Source organism: Cryptomeria japonica, chromosome 3 (assembly GCF_030272615.1).
Source record: "Cryptomeria japonica chromosome 3, Sugi_1.0, whole genome shotgun sequence".
In the NCBI taxonomy this organism is placed as follows: Eukaryota; Viridiplantae; Streptophyta; class Pinopsida; order Cupressales; family Cupressaceae; genus Cryptomeria; species Cryptomeria japonica.
The window spans coordinates 389,606,047-389,628,825 of NC_081407.1; positions in this window are offsets into that span (position 1 = coordinate 389,606,047).

Consider the following 22,779-nt stretch of genomic DNA (forward strand, 5'->3'; position numbering starts at 1 on the left):
TTAAAATATTCTCAAAACCAAGTGAAGCTCAATAAGATAACACACTTTTCAATATTTCATTATGTTGCATAGTTAATCTTATTGAATAATGTATATTGAATCTTAATTGTAGGGTCCAACAGAGCCAACACGAACAACAACACCACAAGTGGTTTGTTTTTTTAGTTTTTTTTTCATGATAATCTGGGAAGGTTCATTTGTAGTGTTATGTGTAACTGTGAAGGTAAGAAATTTATATTTTTTGTTATAGGTGATGAATTGGAAAAGGTCAGTGATCACTATCAAAATAGGGGCCACTTTCATGAACTCGTATCTGTGTTTGTGATGAGCAGCATCATTGGAAGGAACTTACATATTTATATATTCAATATGACGAATATGATATGTTGCCACTACTATCATGAACCATTCTCCGGAGGCATGAAATCATATGCAATTCAAAGATGTTGTAGTTAAAGTGGCCAATGTTGAATTGTACTACAAAGTTGTACACTTTTATTTCCAAGAACACCCAAATCTTATTAATGACCACTTGAATGTCCTTGCCCTTAGGGTAGACCACACACAAGTATTTGAAATCATGCATAAGGTATGGCTCTCAACTCTTTTATTTTGTTACTATTTTTAGGATTACCGAGATGTCTTTCACTTGGGTATTAAGTTTTTATAGATGTTCTCTTTAGCAGCTATTTGGTTTGGAAAAAAATTATGAGTATATTTTGTTGTGATGTATTTGTTATCCATGTTGGACATCTCCGTCTTGTGAATTTGTACATGGTTCTAGTATAGAGAAACAATGTAGCTAGTGTTAATGAGGCTTTGAATGAAATTTATGTAGAAGAGGAAGATTATGATAAGCTTTGAGAATCTATAGATATGCACGATAACTTTGATCACATAGGTCTTGCTCAGAGTGTGATGGGAACTTCTATATTGGTTCTTTCATTTAAGTTAAAGTGGGATGTAATTTAGCATTTGAATAGTTTTCTAATGATCTTCAATTTCAATTAGGTTGAGAAACATGAACTTCTTGAATTCCAATTTAAGGCTTTTCTATAGCGAATTTGAAAAAACCAGTGACCCTTCGAGGAGGCAAATGATTCTTGAATTCTTTTTGGTTATATTTATTGCTTGCTAAAAATTATGAAATGCTTACTTATAAATGTTTATGAAGTTGTGCCTGTATAAATTAAAAGTATGATTCCTTGATGAAGATTGCTTCTAAAAATACCTGATTTAATTATATCAGATCAACAACAGACCAATGCCTTCATCCCTTACTGATTTCATACCATTTCAAATTAAAAGATCCTACGTATAACCATGGAGACAGTTTTAATAACTTGTTTTCAAAACAAGACCATCACATCAAAAGCATCTATATGGATTGTAACTGAAATATAAAATGCAGTTAGTCTTATTGAATTTTAACTTTGCTCTGATGCTCAAACTGGAAATTAGTCTCAATTACAATAGCATAAGATAGCATATTGACGCAATCTAATAATAAATTTTTTTATCACATGGAACTAATCAATCAATTGAAAAGCATATACCATTCAGAATGAAGAACACTTGAAATTTATATTGAAAATAGATAATCAAACCAGTTGATTTCAATATGTATCATCCATCAACTTTGATATTTCTAGAAAACAATTTGCATAAGTGTTGTATAAAATTGTCTTGATAAGATCATAAAACTTGAGGTATCTCCCCCACTTGTTCTAAAAGATCATCCATTTATAGATGAGGATTCATTTTGAAAGTGAAAGGGCATACCCTTTCATTAAAACTAAAACTAACAAAAACTAACAAAAACTAACTAAAAACTAACTTCCTAAAAACTGTCTTTACAATATGAACATATTATAAAAAACATAGAAAAACATGACTCTGGGATCCAACTTAGACATCAGGTCTGGTCTCCCAACATCTTGTCGCACTTCTGGATATGCTCCGAGTACTTCTTTGACTTATATGTGTCTGCATCATGGATGATATCTCTAACAATGACTTCTAATGTGACAACGTTTTCCATATGTTTCACAGTCTCTTTCAATTCAATTCCATCAATTTGGGCAATATCAAGGGCGGCATTGAGAAGACTACGACATTATGAGATCCATACATCTTTATCCTTTATCTCACCCTTTTGGTCAATTAACTTTTGGAAACCATGCTGAACAGTGTCTTTGCATTCATTAAATTCAAATTGTAATTCTTCATCAAAATTATTGTGTTTAGCCAACAGCCTCTTTATTTTTTCAATTTCTTTTGTTTCCACTTTGGCCATTATTTTATCATGCAACCTTGTTCCCAATCTGTTTGAAATTATGTTGTGTGAAAATGCATTGTCCATGTTCTTTTGAAATACTATCCAAAATTCTTTTAGAAAGACTTGTAAAACCTCAAATTTTTTAGTTAGTAATGCACTAGCAGTATCTGCACTCACACTTTGTATCTGTTTTAATATCCTTTTATTTTCTTGCTACAACTCCTCACATTTTTTCTTCCATTGAGAGCTCTCTAGAGTAAGAACCATTGACACCTATTGCCCACTTCTCCTTAGCGTTTCTTCATACAACACCTTGTACTAGTTCCTCTCCCTCACTACTCTGACCATCTGTGCTTTATTGAATTTTGAAATATCCACTCCGATATCAGCAGAAACAATTGGATCAATTTTACCAACTTTAAGTTTCATCATATGGCCAAAGGCCTTGTCAACATCAATGATCTTTGGTCTTGTGTGGGGAGGGTACAGAGCCCATAACCTCAAAGATTCCTCATCCTGATCAAATCTTGAACCAATAAATACATCATTTACACCTTGTATATCCAATTTAAATTCTTGTTTTCTGAATACAATAAACTATCAAAGATAAAAGAAGTATTGAGGTCCCATCTGGCAAACAAAATCACCCTAGCCTTTGTAAGTAGCTGCCTCCCCTTTTGAGGGGTCATTGTGGTATCTCTGCATCAATTTCCTCTTTTAATTTCTTTAACAACTCAACCTCATTATCAGGTGTTATGTTGGGAATAAAGTCCCTCAATTTCTTCCCTTTAAAATTGTACAATATTGATTTAAATTCTTTGGAATGAATAAAAACATCATCAGCAACAAAACTAGAAAACTCCTCTAACCGAGAGTAAGCATGAACTTCTAATGTTGTCTCTATTTGGCCCTGGATGTCTAGCTCTTATTCCTTCTCTGACACTTGCCATCTAAAGACAACAACATTCTCATCAGATTCACTTTTTGTCTCCTCCTCCTCGATTTCAATTTCATGGAGTCTTCGTCTCTTTTCTGCCAGTTCATTATTTAGTTGATCAATTACCTCTTTGGCCTCTGCATCCTCCATGTTCTTGAAGATATCTTCAGCCTCAATACTAACATATAGATAACCTCCCAAGTTCTGCCTCTTCTTGCAAGAGTGAATGTATCCTTTAGAATCATAAGTTTTCCTGGCATAATGCTCAAACAAATTGTATTCTTCTATCAACTTCTTATCAATTATTTCATAAGCTTTGGTTGACACTATGGTGAAATCACCAAAACTCAATGTCCTAGGCAAGAACGCTTGCTTACGCATATCTGCAAAATGTTTAGCATTGGACATACTCAATTGCTTCACAATAACTAGATAATCTATTATGTCTAATAATAGTTTTGGTAGCATGTAGGGGCTCCCTTCAAATCCATATACTCTAAAACATGTAAAATATTTATTCACAAACCAGTCCCCCCAATTATGATAAAAAATGTGTCTTTCATCATAATCCTTGGGTCTTAGGAGCCTCTTGATCTTGTTAGAGATAGACCCTTCACATGAAATCCCATACATTTGGTACAATGGCATCACAATAAGTTCTTCAAACTTAATATAGTTGGACCTCATATATCGAGACTCCCAAAGAGATGTCCACAATTAGACAGGTTTCTCCTCACCTTCCATGTTCTTGGTATTTAAATTTTAGGCCCTTAGGCCAAAAACCCTTTACATATCCATAAAATAACACTAGATGCATTAATAGTGAATAAAATTTAAAATTGGGATGAGTGTCATCCCTAAGGTTTAAAAAACCTTCATGCAACCTCTCCACCGGATATGCTGCATAGTTAAAAGGCCTAGGTTCATACATTTGTATATCAAACACTAACACTAGTGGCCCAATGCTTGCTAGATTAGGCACCTCCACCCCTCCTACTTGCCCACATTATATGTATGTGTACTGCAAGTAGTGTCTGAACAAATCAATGCTGAATGGTGGCCCATCTTCCTCTGTTAATTTTCTTGCCTGCCTCTTGTGAATGGAAAATTTCTAGCCAGTATATGTAGTGTCCATTCTAAGGTATTCTTTCTCCAACTCCCCAAAGGACAAGGGCTTATCAGGACTGGGGTCTAAATTGAAAACCTCATTTATGGTACCCGTAGAAAATCTAATAAATGCTTCCCCATTTGGGAGTTGAATGCACCTCTTCATCGAATTATAATTCCTCACCAAAACCTCTAGCAATCTTATGTTTACAAAAACATTGGGGACTGTTAGCTTACCTAAATTTGTCATCCAAGGATTGCAAAGAAGAATCTCCTTGCTCCTTAAATAGTGGAACATAAACAATTCAAGTCCCCTTACCTTGGTCCAGACATCTCTGACCTCTCTGTACTTGTCTTTTAATTGGTCTCTCCCTGACAGGTGTTGCTTCAACCTTCTGGATTTTGGGTCAGGTGCCTGCATTTGGTCTATCATGTCTTGATTTAACCTCCTGGCTAGAGGTACCTCTTTAGTTTTTCCTTTCTTCACCTTAGAGTCAGGGCTGTTGGCCACCCTCTTCTTTCTTGTTGAACTTGAAGCTTCCATTTCTGCAATTACAATCCTCTGCTTTTTTTTTCAAAGGCGCAATGTGTTCTATCTATGTATTCTTCTTTCACCAATGCAATATTTAGACAAGGCAATTTCTAGTTCCGTCGTATTCTTTTGCAATAATGAACTTCTCATAAAATTTTCCTCGTGCGAACCATAGATGCATCTACTGCAAGTATTACATAGAATATTTTTAAAAATTTCAGTTTTGAATTCTAATATAACAATGGCTCGTCAGCATATGTCTCCCCAATGAATATATCCCTTTTGGGGCTCTCTGAACAACCCTTTATCTACTTTGACATCTTACTTTCTCTTATTGGGATACCCTAATCCATTGACTCCTTTTCCTCCTCATCAGTATATTTCAAAACTATATTCTCATCGAGTATCGGGTGAGCTCATTTAGCGTTATTGTGATAGGCATTGTTTCCCCAATGGGCTTCACCATCGGCATAGCTCTTCCCAATGCAACAAGCTTCATCACCATGAGTATTCCTAATAGTGTCTTTGATCCGCTCAATTAGTCTTCTCCTTCATCAGGTATCGGGGTAATCTGAAATGAAACATACCGATAAGAAAAGTCTTCCCGATAGAGTATGTTCCATCTGTATATGTTTCACTAATGATTTCTTCAGGCGTCGGGGTGGCTTAAAGTAACACATACTGATCACTTTGGTTATACCAATGCAACCAAATTCATCACCATGAGTCTTCCCAATAGTGTCTTTTCTCCACTCAATCAGTCTGCTATTTCATTAGGTATTGGGGTAATCTGAAATGAAACATACTGATAAGGAAAGTCTTCCCGATAGAGTATGTTCCATCAGAATATGTTTCACCAATAATTTCTTCGGGCGTCAGGGTGGCTCAAAGTAACCCATACCGATCACTTTGGTTATACCGATGGACTCTTCCTTTTGCCACCCTTATCGGGATAAGTCTTACTGATACCCTCATCAGCTATCAGCAAGACAATTCTCCACTACTACCGCTAATGTTTACTATGTTGATGGGTCATATCGGTATAGTTTTTGTCGATGCATCAATTCTCGTCAACTTTGCTCCTTGATCGGTATAACTTCTACCAATGAGTACAACTCTGACTTTCTATGCTCTCTCATCGGTATATGGTATCCCAATGCAAAATTATTCTTTGTTAGTTTAAGTGCCCTCATCGGTATAACTTATACTGATAATGTCAAATTTCAATCATTTTCAACTCCTTCTTTAAGATACAAAAATTGATAATGGATTTAATACAATTTGAATGAAAACTCTATTTTGCATGGGAGGTTTACCCTATCTAATAATTACTTGTGCACTTTGATCAATCCCAAGAACCTGTTTGTTAGGCCTCCTCACCTCAAAAGGAAACCCAGAGTGCTTCATCTTGTCTCAATGCCACCCTCAATATGCCCACTTGATGGTTGAGTCTCTGGAGAGATGTCACAAGTGGATGGAGATTGTCACTACAAGATTGCACCTACACATAAAACCCAGCAGTAACTATTCTTATGGGAAAAGTGCTCAATATATAAAAGGAAATTATAGAAAATAGCATTTTTAAGAGAATAATTAATTTGAAAAATTATTCTCTAACATGTTGCAATATCTAAAAAGGATAATCTTTACAAGGATGCAATGGAAACTAGTTCTCAATCGGGTGATGGTGAACTTGCAGAGGAATTGCTGGTGTATTTTTTGGAACAGGTATACAATTGGTAAAATATATAGTTGGTTGTTCTCTCTCATAGGATAAAGTATATTTTGAATTTTCATTTTGAATTGGGGCATTGAAATGGGGCTTACTTTTTCATTTGGAACTATAGGGCAAGAAAGAATGCTTTGCTTCATTCTTGTTCATATGCTATGACTTGATCAGACCAGATGTGGCTTTGAAACTTTCCTAGATGAATAATATGATTGACTTTGTGTTTCCATACCTACTTCAGGTTCTTGATATACTCTGATGATTATGTGAATATTTTAAGTTTCTCTTTAATAAATATTTTAAATCTTCTGCAGAATTAAATAGCTAATATTAAAAAAAAACCTCTTTCAAAGTTCATTCAAGAATACACAACAAAAGTTGATGAGCTTGTTAAGGACAAGTTAGAGGTTGTCTAAGAAGAGAAATCCAAGGAGAAAGAAGAGAAAGATCTTGTTGCTCAACAAGTATGCATTTTGCTTAATTGAGCCTCAAGGAGCACTTGTTCTACTCTACTGACAATTTTTAAAAATCCAAATAAATATGGTGCCTATTTTGTTTACAAAATATGTATGCTCAGCTTCTTCCCCTTACTTTGCCAGCACCTCCAATAGCATTTTTAAGAGCATAATTAAGGAAACTATAGAAAATAACATTTTTAAGAGCATAATTAAGGAAATTATAGAAAATAAGCATTTTTAAGAGCATAATTAAGGAGATTATAGAAAAATTGCATTTTTAAGAGCACAATTAATTTGAAAAATAACATTTTAAGAGCACAAGTAAGGAAATTATAGAAAAATAGTATTTTTAAGAGCATAGTTAATTTGAAAAATAGCATTTTAAGAGCATAATTAAGGAAATTATAGAAAAATAGCATTTTTACGAACATAATTAAGGAAATTATAGAAAAATTATGTCCTAACATATTGCAAGGTCTGAAAAGGATAATCTTTACAAGGATGCAATGGAAACTAGTTCTCAATCGAGTGATTGTGAACTTGCAGAGGAATTGCTGGTGTATTTCTTGGAACAAGTATACAATTGGTAAAACATATAGTTGGTTGTTCTCTCACATAGGCTAAAGGATATTTTGAATTTTCATTTTGGATTGGGGCATTGAAATGGGGCTTACTTTTGTATTTGGAACTGCAGGGAAAGAAAGAATGCCTTGCTTCATGCTTGTTCATATGCTATGACTTGATCAAACCAGATGTGGCTTTGGAACTTGCCTGGATGAATAATATGACTAACTTTGTGTTTCCATATGTGCTTTAGGTTCTTGATATACTTTGATGATTCTGTGAATATTTTAAGTTTCTCTTTAATAAACATTTTAAATCTTCTACAAAATTAAATAGCTAATATTCAAAAAAATTCTTTTTCAAAGTTCATTCGAGAATACACGACAAAAGTTGATGAGCTTGTTAAGGACAAGTTAGAGGTTGTCCAAGAAGACAAATCCAAGGAGAAAGAAGAGAAATATTTTGTTACTCAATAGGTATGCATTTTGCTTAATTCAGCCTCAAGGAGCACTTGTTCTACTCTATTGATGGTTTTTAAAAATTCAAATAAATATGTGCCTATTTTGTTTATAGAATATGTATGCTTAGCTTCTTCCCCTTTCTTTGCCAGCACCTCCAATAGCATTTTTAAGAGCATAATTAAAGAGATTATGGAAAATAAGCATTTTAAGAGCATAATTAAGGAAATTATAGAAAAATAGCATTTTTAAGAGCATAATTAAGGAAATTATAGAAAAACAACATTTTTAAGAGCATAGTTAATTTGAAAAATAGCATTTTAAGAGCATAATTAAGGAAATTATAGAAAACTAGTATTTTTAAGAGCATAATTAAGGAAATTATAGAAAAATAGAATTTTTAAGGAAATTATAGAAAATTATGTGCTAACATGTTGCACGATCTAAAAAGGATAATCTTTACAAGGATGCAATGGAAACTAGCTCTTAATCGGGTGATCGTGAACTTGCAGAGGAATTGCTGGTGTATTTTTTGGAACAAGTATACAATTGGTAAAACATATAGCTGGTTGTTATCTCTCACAAGCTAAAGTATATTTTGAATTTTCATTTTGGATTGGGGCATTGAAATGGGGCTTACTTTTGCATTTGGAATTGCAGGGCAAGAAAGAATGCTTTGCTTCATGCTTGTTCATATATTATGACTTGATCAGACCAGATGTGGCTTTGGAACTTGTCTGGATGAATAATATGATTGACTTTGTGTTTCCATACCTACTTCAGGTTCTTGATATACTCTGATGATTCTGTGAATATTTTAAGTTTCTCTTTAATAAACATTTTAAATCTTCTATAAAAATAAATATGTGCCTATTTTGTTTATAGAATATGTATGCTCAACTTCTTCCCCTTGCTTTTCTAGCACCTCCAATGCCTGGCATGGGAGTGGGCATGGAAGGTTGCTTTCAGCCAGGTATGAGTGGAATGGGAATGCCTCCCATGTCAGCTTATGGTATGCCACCTATGGGTGGCTATTGATGGGATTGAAGAACTTAAGGTGGGACAAATTCTTCAATAATACATGTTTTTTTGAGGCTGGTCTTCGAGTGGAAAGATTAGATTGTCAAATTGTTTTTATTGTCATTTGGCTAGTTGATACAGAATAATGAATTTTTAGTATTATTGTATTGGTCAATTAGTTCAAATCTTTCCATCCACCAACCATCTGACGCCTAAACCGTCGCATGCTTAGATTGTCAAATTGTTTTTATCAGGGAAAACTTTAAGAAACCCCTCCCTCGGACAAGGTGTAAAAACCTAGTGAAAGTTGTATAATTCCCAAGGAAAATTTTAATTTTACTGGCAAATTTTTGTGGTTTACGGAGAAAAAATAATAATCTCCATTGGCGAATTAGTCGTGATCACTCAAAGTTTGTGAAAAATCCTGGCAAATTGTAATATTTTTAAAACCAAAAAAATATGTGCATGGGCGAACTGTAATGTTTTTAAAACTAGAAAAATATTTGCATTGGTGATTTCAAGCTATTTTCATACCATTAAAAAAAAATATTGGCGATTTTAACCTATTTTCAAATCATAAAAAATAAAATATTGGTGATTTCAACTTATTTTCTGTTGGCATTCTACACTCTTATGAGAATAATGGTGTTGTCATTGATGGCAACCATCTAGCAACCTTTTGGCACTCATCTGGTAAAGCCACTGGCACCAGCATAGACATCTACATACACCGACAGACACTTCACCGACAATGATAACAATGCATACCGACAACCCAGCCAACAGGGAATACACTTTTGTTTATTGTATTTAAATGTAATTATCTTTTGTAAAGCCAACATGGTATATTGTAATAGACTCATATATGTATGAGATCTTGTAGATCATTTTTAAATGATGTAATAGGAATAAGAGAAGGAATGAGCAAATAGGAAAGATGATATATGCAAATGCATAAGGTAGATTTTGTATAAGGTTTTGGTTATAGAATGAGCTTAGTACTGAACCTAGAATAATTGATGCTGATTTGAAGCAGTACATTGTATTGGATTTTGTAATCCACTTTTGCAGTCAGTGTGACTCTTATCGAGTGGTTAGCTCTAGGCAGTTGGCCTTCCTACATGTGCAAACCCCTCATTGTGAGTAATATTTATTCATTGGCCAGTGAGTGAATATTGTGGGTCACAAATCCCATCAAGGTTTTTCCCACACCGAGTTTCCTCGTTAAACATCTTGTGTTATGGTGTGTTTTCTATGTTGTCTTTATTGTTCCTATTTACTACTTTAATTCTTATTTACTAGTACACTATTTTGGGATATAAAATTCTTAATAAGGTTAAATATTCTGTAAACCAGTTAGATACTGATTCACCCCCCCCCCTCTTAGTATCTTTGGGACTATCATTAATCCTAACAATTGGTATCAGTGCCTGGTCCTCTATTTTCAAAACCCTAATAGCTTGAGGAAGATTCTGACACCGGTACAAATGGAGAACTTAAGAAAACAATTGGAAGGATCTCTTGTAGACTATGATGTAGAGAAGTTGAATAATATCAAACTTGAAGATGATCTAAGGATTGCACAGGAATTCATTCAAGGACTTTAGGAAAATCTTACTATAGCTTGAAATAAAAGAAAAGAACTTCAAGAGAAGATGCAGAGTGATGATGATGAAAAGGAAACTCTTAATGAACTTGTGAACAAGTTGAGACAAGAAAATAGTAATATGAAATATGAAATTCAAAATATGACTATGAGGTTTTGTAAAGACATTGAAGACAGGAAGAAGAATGAAGATGACCTGAATAGGAGACTCAATGATGTTGGAAATGAAAATCTAAGACTCAATCATGAAAATGATATGTTGAAGATAGATTTGATTCACATTCAACATGATAAAACCGAACTTATGAGACAAAAGGGAATTCTAGAAAATGAGTTGGCTACTGCAAATCAACATAAAGAGAAATTCAAGAAAAGATCAGAAGAATTTGATATCATGCTGAAAAGTCAAAAACCTAATGGAGATACTAATGGACTTGGATTTGAAGTTGGAGAAAGTTTTGGTACTGCAAACAATCATGATCATAGTAAACTGGTAAGATAACCTAATGCTTATAAATTTAATGGAAAATTCTTTAACTGTAACAAGTATGGTCATAGAGAAAATCAATGTAGATTCAGAAACAATCAGAACATTAATGCACCCACTGGTCAATGTTCTAAATGCAACAAAGTTGGTCATAATTCAGAAAACTACAGAATGAATGTGAAATGTTATGTTTGTGGAAGATTTAGGCACTTATCTAATCAATGTATAACACAAACCGACATAGGATATAGAAAGGCTATTCAAAAGAATAATGTAACCTGTTATGCTTGTAACAAAATTGAACTATCTTTGAGGTAGGTATCAAAAAAAACCATGAAGATCATCTCTTGGAATATTCAAGGATTGAACAATCCTCACAAACATGATTTAATAAAAAGTACGATTAGAGACAAAAACCCTGATATTTTTTTGATTCAAGAACCCAAGATATCAAAAGATAAGGTAGAGGGATTGAAAATGTTTAGCAATGGAGGAGTTAGTGGTGGTAGTTCAGAAGGTGCCTCGAGAGGTATTGTTACTTTCTAGAATAAAAACATGGTAGAGGGAGAAGTGTTGATTCAGGACAATAATCTGGCTTGTATATCAGATTTAAGCATTTAAAAGATAGTACCTCATGGGTTTTAACTAATGTGTATGCTCCTAACACTAAGACTAGCAGAAGTGATTTTTGGAAAAAATTAACCTTGTTAAGAAGTAGGTTTGCTAAAGATAGTTGGGTGATTATGGGGGACTTCAATACCCCTTTGAAGGGAAATGAGAAAAAGGGAGGGAGCCAAACAAATCTAGACAATAGATTGGATTTAGTGGACTTTATCAATAATAATTCTCTCCATGACTTGGATTTGCAAGGAGTTAAATACACTTGGACTAATAGAAGGAGCGGTGAGGATTTAATTCAGGTAAGACTTGATAGAGCTCTTATCTCTTTGGATTGGTTTAATCTTTACTTATGTTCTTTATCTCCTCACATAAGAGAAGGATCAAATCACTATCCTATATCCTTCACGGCTGATGCTAAGAATAGAAGAAGACACTTCCCTTATAGATTTGAGAGAATATGGACTAAACATCTGGATATGGAAAGAAAAATCAAGGAATGGTGGTAGGTTAGAATTGAAGGGAATGCTATGTACAAATTGGTCAAAAAGTTGAAGTTTGTGAAAAAAATGTTAAAAGGTGGAATAAGGAATGATTTGGGAACATCTTTGCTTTGAAAGCTAAAATTCTCTTAGAGTTAAAAGTTATTCAGGATGAGATTCAGAATAATGGATATAATAACACTTCAAGAGATGTTGAAGATTAAATCCTTATGAGATATCATGACATAATAGCAAAAGAAGAAACTTTCTGGAAACAAAGGTCAAGAAATGTATGGTTGAAGGAAGGGGATAGAAACACTAAATAATTTCATATTTCCACTGTAAAACATAAGGCCATCAATAGAATATCACATATTATAGTGAATGGTATAAGTGTTGAAGAGGAAGAATCTATGAGAAAGGTTGCCATGGAGTTATTCTCCAATCTCCTTGCCAAGGATCATAATTTAGATATGCAGTCTCAAAAGAACCTAATGGATTGTATCCCTACTATCCTGGAGGCCAATCAAAACTCTTACCTGATTGCTATCCCTTCCAATGATGAGATTCTGAAAGCTATCAACTCCTTTGAAGGCAACAAGGTGCTAGACCTGGATGGTTTTCCCATGTTCTTTTTTCAAATGTATTGGCATATTGTTGGAGATGATGTTTCTAGAGCTTTGAAAGAGTTCTTTGGTGCTAGAAGAATTTTGAAAGAGATAAATGACACCTTTATTGCTCTTATCCCCAAAAAGATGGGAGCCGATTCCATGGATCTTTTCAGACCTATAAGCCTTTGCAACTCTCTATACAAGATTATCTCTAAGGTTCTGACCTCTAGAATCCTGAAGTTGCTTCCTTCTATCATTTCTCCTTAGCAAAGTGGTTTTGTCCCTAGAAGACAAATCTTGGATTCAATTATTTCGGTCCATGAAAACATTCATTCTTTGTCTAATGCTAAAAAAAAGGCTTTCTTCTGAAGCTTGACCTATCCAAAGCCTACGATAGAGTGGATTGGAATTTAATGATGGAAGTTCTCTTAGCTTTTGGTTTTTGTTCTAGAAGTATTAGTCATATTAGGAAATTAGTCTCTTTGAATTATTTTTTTGTATTAGTTAATGGGTCTCCTTCCCCTTTCTTCAAGTCCTCAAGGGGATTCAGATAGGGAGATCCTCTATCTCTGGTTATTTTTATTATCATGGCAGAATGTCTGGGGAGAGGCATTGGAAAGCTAGTTGAGAAGGGGGAGTTTTGTGGATTGAAACCATCTTCAACGGATCAATTTTTTTGCCATCAACAGTTTGTGGATGATTCTATAATTATGGGGAGGGCTTCAGTGTAGGACTCTAGGAGTTTAAGCAATGGATAGTTATGGATCAGCTACTGGGCAACTTATTAATTAGTCTAAAAGTTTTGTTTATTTCATCAACACTCCGGAGAGAAGAAAAATTAAAATAAGCAATATTTTGGGGTGTCAATTGGGGAGTCTTCTTGCTTCCTATTTGGGGCTCCCCTTATGCCAAGATCCTCCTAATACTTTCTAGGGAGCTTTGGTGGATAAATTCCACAAGAAGTTAGCTAGTTGGAAGGGCTCTCTTCTTAGCCAAGCTAGTAAGGTTTAACTATTGAAATAAAATCTTCAAAGTATACCTCTTTATGCCATTAGCCTTTTCAGAATTCTTGCCAAGTATGCAGAGGCTATTGAAAAGATCTAAAGAACCTTTTTGTGGACAGGGGTTGAGGAGAAGAAGAGAATGAATCTGATTGCTTGGGACAAGGTCTGTAAGCCAATAAGAAAGGGAGGTCCGGGTCTTAGAAGAATAAGAGATGTGAATGAATACCTTATGGCCAAGCAGATTTGGAGAGGGTATAATAACTAGGGAGAATGGAAACTGATATGGGACAACAAGTATAAAAGGCAATATCCTACACTTCTAAGCTTCCTCAATGCGAAAGATATCCCAATTGGTTCCAATATCTGGAAAAATGTATCTAGAACAAGAGATCTAATTGCCAAAGGTGTGAAATGGAAATGGGGAAAGGGAACCTTATCAAATTTTGGGAAGACTCCTGGTTGCTCGAGTCCCCTTTGAGTGAAAGTCCTGAGCAGAGTAGATCTCAGAACTAGTGCAAGGAAAGATATGGATCTATGGTGGGTGACTACTGGCAAGAAGGACAGTGGAAGGATTTATCTCAAGTTGATCATTCCTTGGGAAGTCTGAACAAAATAATGAATTCCATGGTGGTGGTGGAAGATGAAGATCAATTAATCTAGAAACTCATAGCAAATGGTAAATTTACTATGGCCTCTCTTTATTATCAATAGTTTTCTAAAATGGAGAGTCCATGTTGGGCTAAGGCCTGGGTGAAAGGCCTAATCCCTAAAATTAATATTTTCTTCAAGATATCCCTTCAAGATAAAATTCTAACTATTGATAACCTCAGAAAAAGAGGTATGTGTATGCCTAGTGTTTGTTTTCTTTGTATGCATAATGAGGAGACCATCAACCACTTGCTCTTTCATTGTCCCTTCTCTGTTATTGTCTGGGGAAGATGTCGAGATCACTTAAATATCAGTTGGAGTTTCTCAGAATTAGTTCAAGAGGTTTTTAATTCTTGGCAACACCCATCAAGAAATAAGTCCACTATTTTGTTGTGGATATTAGATTTACCCCATATATACTGGGGTATATGGAAAGAGAGAAACAAAAGACTATTCAGAGAGAAGGTGTCTAAGGCTCAAATTCTATTTGAGAAAATAAAAAGAAATATATTGGAAAATATGAATATCATAGATGGTATTGCTAATCCTCAAGACAAGGATGATCAAATAATCTTCAAGAAGTGGAGATTAAAAGGTCATGAACACTTTCAGATCAATCCTAGAGAGGGTGTGATATGGGAAAATCCTACCAATGGTTGGATGAAAATTAACTTTGATGGAGCTTCAAAATGTAATCCTGGTATTGTGGTATGTGGTGTGGTCCTAAGGGACGAATGGGAAAAATGAAAAATTATAAAATGCATACCTATAGGAAATCAAACAAATCATGTAGTTGAGGCTATGGCAGCATAGCATGGGATGGTCCTAGCAAAGGAATCCAAATGCACCAGAGTCTGGTGTGAAGGAGACTCATTGAATATAATCAATTGTTTGAATAAGAATTTCCTGCCATCTTGGTCAATAAACAATGCTATTAAAGTAGCTAAGAAAATTTTTGAGACATTTGAAATGTATGTTTTCACACACGTGTACAGGGAAGCAAATTCATGTGCTGACTGGGCAGTCAACCTGACCTGTCAAATGGAAGAAATCATTACTATTAATGGTGAGAGCTAGCTCACATGTGAAGTGAAATCCTTGCTCGATTTGGATTGTATCCAAACAAGGCAACATGGCACTATCAACCATAATTTCTAAATGCCTCTTCCACTTATTTCGAAGCAAGTTTACTACAGAGGTGATGTGCATTTATTTAAGTGTCTTTTCATAATTGCTTGGCACGTATTCAGGGTTGTTTTTTAAGGCAACCACATAAACCAGACAAGAAGAATTAGAGCCAAGAGAAGGAAATTTAGGGATCGTGAAGGAAAAATGGGAGGGAATAAAAAAAGGTTCGAACCTTCTTCTTGCTCGGAATGGAGGAAGAACAGGGAAGTTTGGGAAATTCTTCAGGAGGGGGGTTTGAGTGTGTTTATGGAGAGGCTTAGTGGGAAAGGTCCTATAGTTACTAAACACTTTATCAAGAATTGGAAGAATGGTAAGATTTTGGTGGGGTCCCAGATGATGACTGTGGATGAGGAGATTATTGCTAAAGCCATGGGGATGATGATAGAGGGCATGAAATTTTATAGAGATCGTAGTATCTCAGATAAGGTAGCGGCCAAATTTCCTATCACAGATGGTGAGAAGAAGAAAATGGTGAAAGTTGATAATTCTTATCATTCCCCAAAATGAATATGTAGGTCATGAAGGTTTGTTTTATTTGCTACAATTACCTATATAACTTTGGATGGTAGGATTTCTAGAGCTTATGGACACCACTTTGTTTTTCTCAACCATTTTCTTCATGAGGAAAAGGTGATCCTGCCATATTATCTTGCATGTTCCATGGACCATACTATCAAAGAGATATAGAAAGGGCCTAAGGGAGACCATGCCCTTCACCAGGGTCTTATGGCTCTTGTATATAAAGTGCTTAAAGGGAAATGTATTGAAAAACCCATTAAAACTAAATATGCAAGAGATGAGGACATAGAGAGTGAGGCTAGAGGTTTTAACTTTGATACAGAGACTGAGGGCAACTTGGAGGAGCCTAGTAAAAAGGGGAGAAACAAGGCTAAGAGGAAAAAGATAGTGGTGGATTTAGATATTTTAGAGTCTGAGGCCGAGTCCTTCAAGGGAAAATTCATTAAAAATAAGAAAGGGAAAGGTAACAAAAAGAAAACTCAGAGGAAGAAGATCAGCAAGGGAGGTAATAAAGATATTAATCAAATTTTGATTGATTTTGCTGAGGAGGCATAGGAGAATAAAAATGATGATGGGCAGGATAAGGAGGGGAATGAGAATCCAGTTATGGGCAAAATTGAGGGTTTGAATACTCAAGGTCTGCAGAAAGAGGATCAAGAGGACAAAAGTGGTAAGTTTAGTGACTGTGTTGGAGAAAATGAGAGTATTAGGGGTTTTTGTGAAACCATTTGTACAATGGTGAAATACATAGGCAGCCCAAAGAAAGATATGAATGCTGTCAAAAGAGCCATGATTGGCGAGAAACCCCTGTCTGAAAATGTCAAATAATTGGCAGTTGCAATTAATAATGTTGAAGCCATTGAAAGCATGGTGGGTAAAATTATTTCAATGGAAAAAAAAGGTTAAGGAGATGGAAGAAAATGGAGGTGAAAGGGATGGGAATTGCTATGAACAATTTGAGCAGCAAAATTGACAGGATAGAACTCACAGTTAAGAAGATTGCAGAATAGAACTTCTAGATTCTCAAAGCTTTGGTGGACAACATGAACATTTTGTTTAGCAGATTTGAGAATATCAAAGAGAAAGATGGCAACAAATATCAGCTGAACAAAAAAGGTTACGAGAAGAGGACCAAAGCCAATACCAGCAACAAGGGTGACATCAAAGGTCGAGAGCTGGAAGAGTTAAAGACCTCTGTAGACAACACGAAGTAAATGGTTGTCCACACTAAAGATATCATGAAAAATATCTAGTTGTCTCGACCACGATCTTGGTCTCTATCTTTTTGTTGTTGTTTCACTTTCCTATCTCTATCCTTTTTTGGCTTTTTATGTAATGTGTGTTGAGATCCCTTTTTGTTTGGATGGGATCAATTTTTGTTTTTGAAGTGATCAGGCATGATTCTTTCTCGCTCTTTTGATATCCTGCTATGTAAAAGGTTCAAGTTCCTTTCAAAAACCTGGTTTTACTTAGTTAAAACAAAATTGGACATATTGCAAAATTTTGTAGAAGAAAGACTTCTCCAACAAATAATAAAGGACACAATTTAAAAGGCAAAGAAAAGGTAGATGAGGTAAAGCAAGAATTTTCAAAACAATGGATTAGGAAGATAGATCAGAATGTTGATGAGACTATTTCCTCACTGGTAGAACAGAGTATTACTCTACCAAAAGGAGATTCTTCATCCAAATAAGAAGTAACCCTTTGGGGGTATCGCAGCAAATTGAAATATCATGCAAATTACCCTTGGTTGATGGTGAGAAGATATATTTCTTCTCTACTGGTAGATGTATTAAGTTTTCACTTAACCGAAGAGAATTTAATGCAGTTGTTGAAGGAGAAGTCATTATAAATCATTGGTTTTCCCTCATTTTTGATTCACCAAGCATTCAAATTAGTAGAGAGCACAAAATCCGAGTGAAGACATTCAAGGCGAAGGTGTGAAGTGATTTATTTTAAGCATTCACACATATCAGGAAGCTAAAGGAGTTTTCAAATGGCTTCTTCTTCTGCTCCCAAATTTATTGCAAACCCTACTATCATGGAAAATGTAAAACTCCCTAGGCCTGTGTTCAAAATTATCCTTGAAGTAGCTAAGAAAGATGATTCCATAGACGCATTTTCAAAGATTCCTAAAGTTGTAGCTTATACTAAAGACCCTAGGATATATATTCACTGCAACATTGAAGAATTAGGTTATAAGGAATTGTTGAAAATGTTAGGGTTCCCACAGATACTGAGAGGGGGGGGGGGGGGGTGAATCAGTATCTAATCAGTAATAAGAATTTCTTAAGTTGAAACATGTAGAACATAATATAACAGTGTACTGGTATGCAAGAAATAATGCAATAAACAAAATCAAGAACATCCACATGAAAAGTATACCATAACACAAGATGTTTAACGAGGAAACCCAGTGTGGGAAAAACCTCGATGGGATTTGTGACCCACAATATTCACTCACTGGCCAATAAGAGAATATTACTTACAATAGGGGCCTGCACATGTAGGAAGGCCAAGTGCCTAGAGCTCACTGCTCAATGGGAAGTCACACTGACTTACAATAAGGATTATATTAATCCAATGACTTGTACTGCTTTATAATAGCATCTTCAATGCTAGATTCAGTACCGGTTCTTGCTTTGTTCTTTACATATACCCTTGACCTATAATTCGCACATTAGGTCTACCTAATAATTTCCTTTTTTGCTTCTTACATCACTTTTTAAATGTCTACAATGATCTCCTTTATATACAAGAGTCATTTTACAATTTGCCAAGTCGTCTTAGAATAATAAAAAAAATATTACATAACAAAAATCCTATCGGCCTCTGTGTCGGTATATATCTTTTCTTCTGTGTCAGTGTCGGTGTCCTTGTTGATGCCGGTGCACTATCTTGCCTATGTAATACTTGCTGGTATGATGTCTTGTCGGTGCCATAGGATTGCAAGGTTGCCATCAATGATAAAACCTTCAATCGCATACAATGTCTCATTGGAGTGTCCATATGCCAACAATCTCCCCCTTTGGCATTGATGGCAACACTCATGAGAAATTTCACAAAAGTATCCAAAAATGTGTAGTCCAAAAATGTGTGTGCTCCCCCTGAGCATATGATTCTGGTGATTTGAATTTTCTCATCCCACTACTCCCCCTTTGGCATCAATGACAAAGGTTGTCAAGATGTCACTAGAGTTTGTAGTTTCAACTATCCATAAACTTAACCTTATAGCTAGGTAGTTATAATCTAAAAAAGATCTCCCAAAATTAAGTTTAAACTATCCATAAATTTCTTACTATCTTTTATTGTTGTCTCGGTTCTTTTTACTATACCGGTGAGATGCTACAAATGCTCTGCCGGTGTTTTGCTACCTTGTGTTAATGCCTCTGAGATTTCCTTCTGCAAAGATGCTAAATAGTCCAATCTTGGACTCAGTTTAGATCTCAAATGCTTTGCCTTGTTTATTATTCTCTCTTTCTCTCTTTCTAGTTTGAGTAATTCTTCCTCAAAATTTGCTATCTTCTCTTCAAAAACTAATAATGAATCTAGTGAGTTGACAAAATTGTCTGCAAGTTTATTTATCTCATCCTGTGCCTTGCTTATTTTCTTGTCAATATCTATAGTTAAAAAGTTTGTTTTATATGTATCTTTATACAGATTTTTGTATTCTTTCAAAAAACTACATAGTTCTAGTAGAATTGTGTCAAAATCTCTGTTACACTTCTTTATTTCCTCATCAAAGAATTTATGTTTCTCTTTCTCTACCTTATCCTTTACTGATTCTTCCTTTATTTTCTCAATGTTTTCAGAAATATATTTACACAATGTATCCAATTGTCCTAAAGAATCTTTATTATCTATGTTACAGTTTGGAGCTATTACCTTCAAAATTGGTATAGAATCATCTATTGCTTTACAAGCCTATGAACTGTAGTCAGTTATTTTCTTAATGGAGTCAAGTAGTACCTCAGTCACATTTGTTGACTTAAATGTTGATGATGATCCAATAATCTAGGTACCAATGGAAGTAACCATGCTTGTATTGACCTCTGGCAGGTCAGTTTGTGTCTGCATTTCTTTTAGCACTGGTTTTCCCACTTCACTACTTACCGGTGGCACTGTTTCCTTATGAACTTGTTCCAAAGCCTTTAGCTCTATTGGTTTCTCTGTATGTTGTGTTGTCTCTATTTGTGCCGCAGTCTCTACCTTTTTCTCTGTGTCCTCTTCTGGTTTCTCTGTTTCCCCTACTACCGGAGGCTCTTTAGCCATATCTGACTTGTTAGTTGTATCTTTATCAACTATTATGTTGATCTTTTGGGTATCAACATTTATAGTATATAGGACTTCAGAATTAGGATTGCTATCCCCTACATCCACACTTTCTGCTATCGGTTGATCTTCAGTAGTTGTAATTTTCACAGGTGGGGGTAGGTTGTCTTTAACTTTTATGCTTGGTGGTTGACCAACTTTGTCTTTCCTCTTGTCCCTATCCTTCTGATATACCTTTATAGGCTTAGGTTTCTTGTATTCTTCTTGTTTTTCCTTGTCAACTAGGAATATATCCCAACCATCTTCTATTTCCTCTGTTACTTTAGTAACTCTTCTTGCCATCAATGAAATATGCCAGTGTCCAATAGAGAATATTGACCGGTTTGCCTGAGCAATCAAATCATCAATTTCCTTGGGAGATTTTACTGGATATACAGCAAGTAGTTTCTCTATTTTTATTTTCTTATCTAATTCTATCACTACTTGTCTTCTGGCCTCAAGTCTTTTGAACAAATCATCAAGAATTTCATTTGCTACTTCCATCAAAAATTTCTTGTACATATCCATATGCAGTATCACACTTTCCTCAACTTGCTCTTTCTCATCAGCAGATAGAGTGTCATAAATTTTTCTTATGTTTTTCAGTTTTCCTTCCTTTGTGATTTCATTTAAGAATATATCTAGAGGTGCCAAGTCACTGCTTGTCCTTTTCTTTTTCTTTGGTGTCAGCTTCTTCTTGGGTGTGACCTTTCTAACTGGAGATTTCACTGCTTGTTGCTTTTGCCTTGTCCTTCTAGGTGAAGGAGTGGTTGTCGGTGAGGGATCTCTTTTTCTAATAACTCTTTTAAAAGTTGTTGGCATGTCACCTTCCGAAGAAGTACCTACCGGTGATAGATGAGCTTCAGGTTGTGGAGCTGCCAACTCATCTTCTGTTATGCCAGTTTTCTTCAATACATCTTCCTTGATGGCTTTTGCTTGTCTGGACCCTTTCCTTACAAATGCCTCAACCTTCTTTACTCTTTTCTTTGATTGTATTTGGCTTTCTATAGTCTCAACACTACCAAATACTTCTTCCTTGGGTTCATTGGGGGCTTCCAGAAGTGCTTTAGCATAAGTTTCAACTATGTGATCATCTGTCTCATAGCCCATGTCGGTTACCCAAACTATCCTTGGGATGACCGCTTCCATCTAGATTTCATCTTTCTTAATAACAAAGCATATACCATCTTTGTATTTGTCTACTATTTTCTGAGATAACCTTAATCTTTGCTTCATTTTGGTCTTCAATGCTTAGAAAAAGTCATGAATATTGTTCTCCTTGTTCTCTCCCATGTTATTGAATAGTTCAGTCAATTGTTTGCCTACCGGTATGTCGTATCCAAGTTCTTTGTAACCTATACCGGGAACTTGTTTTGTTATGTGTAGCATTAGACATACTAACAAATTTCCAAATTTGAAAGCTCCTTTCTTGTCCTTTTTATCTTTCCAAGGTTGTCTATTAATTCATCCTTTAACCATTCACAAATGTCAATTTTTGCATTGTCTATTACCATATCATAAGCACTCTTAATGCATAAACTTGAAACTGAGTTAAGTCTGTTGGCATGAGTGGCTTTGTAACCTAATATCATACTTATGAATCTCACATTGATATCTTTTACATCATTAACCCTTAGAGATCTCTTATTGAATGTTTCACCAGTTAGTTTTGTAACTAGGTCATTTGGAACCTTCTTGGTTTTGTCTGGTCTCTTACCAGTGGTCCGTAACCTTGTGACAGCTTTCACAGCTTCCTTGGTGATCTTATGGATTGTATCTAACTGAGAAAAATTCTCCATGAACTCTGCTTAAAACTATCCTAATCACATCCTTAGGGAATTCAAGAATGCTAAGGATTTCTGTGAATCCTAGGGTTTCAATAATCTTGTGTTCAGTTTTAATATTGTCTGTATCATCACATATCACAGTTTTATACATGGTTTTGATTTCCTCATCTCCTAACTCTTCAATGTTGCAGTGGATGTACATTCTAGGGTCTTCAGCATATACAACACCTTTAGGGATTTGAGAAAATGCACCTAAGGTATCATCCTTCTTTGCTATCTCGGGGACTAACTGAAATACGGGCCTAGGTCTTTTTATTACTTCAACAACAGTAGGGTTTGCTATGTATTCAATTGTAGAGGTGGATGCCATGATTAAATACCTTTTATTGCCTTGGATGGATGATTGCTTGGAGTGTGCTTGCTTCTTGTTCGAAA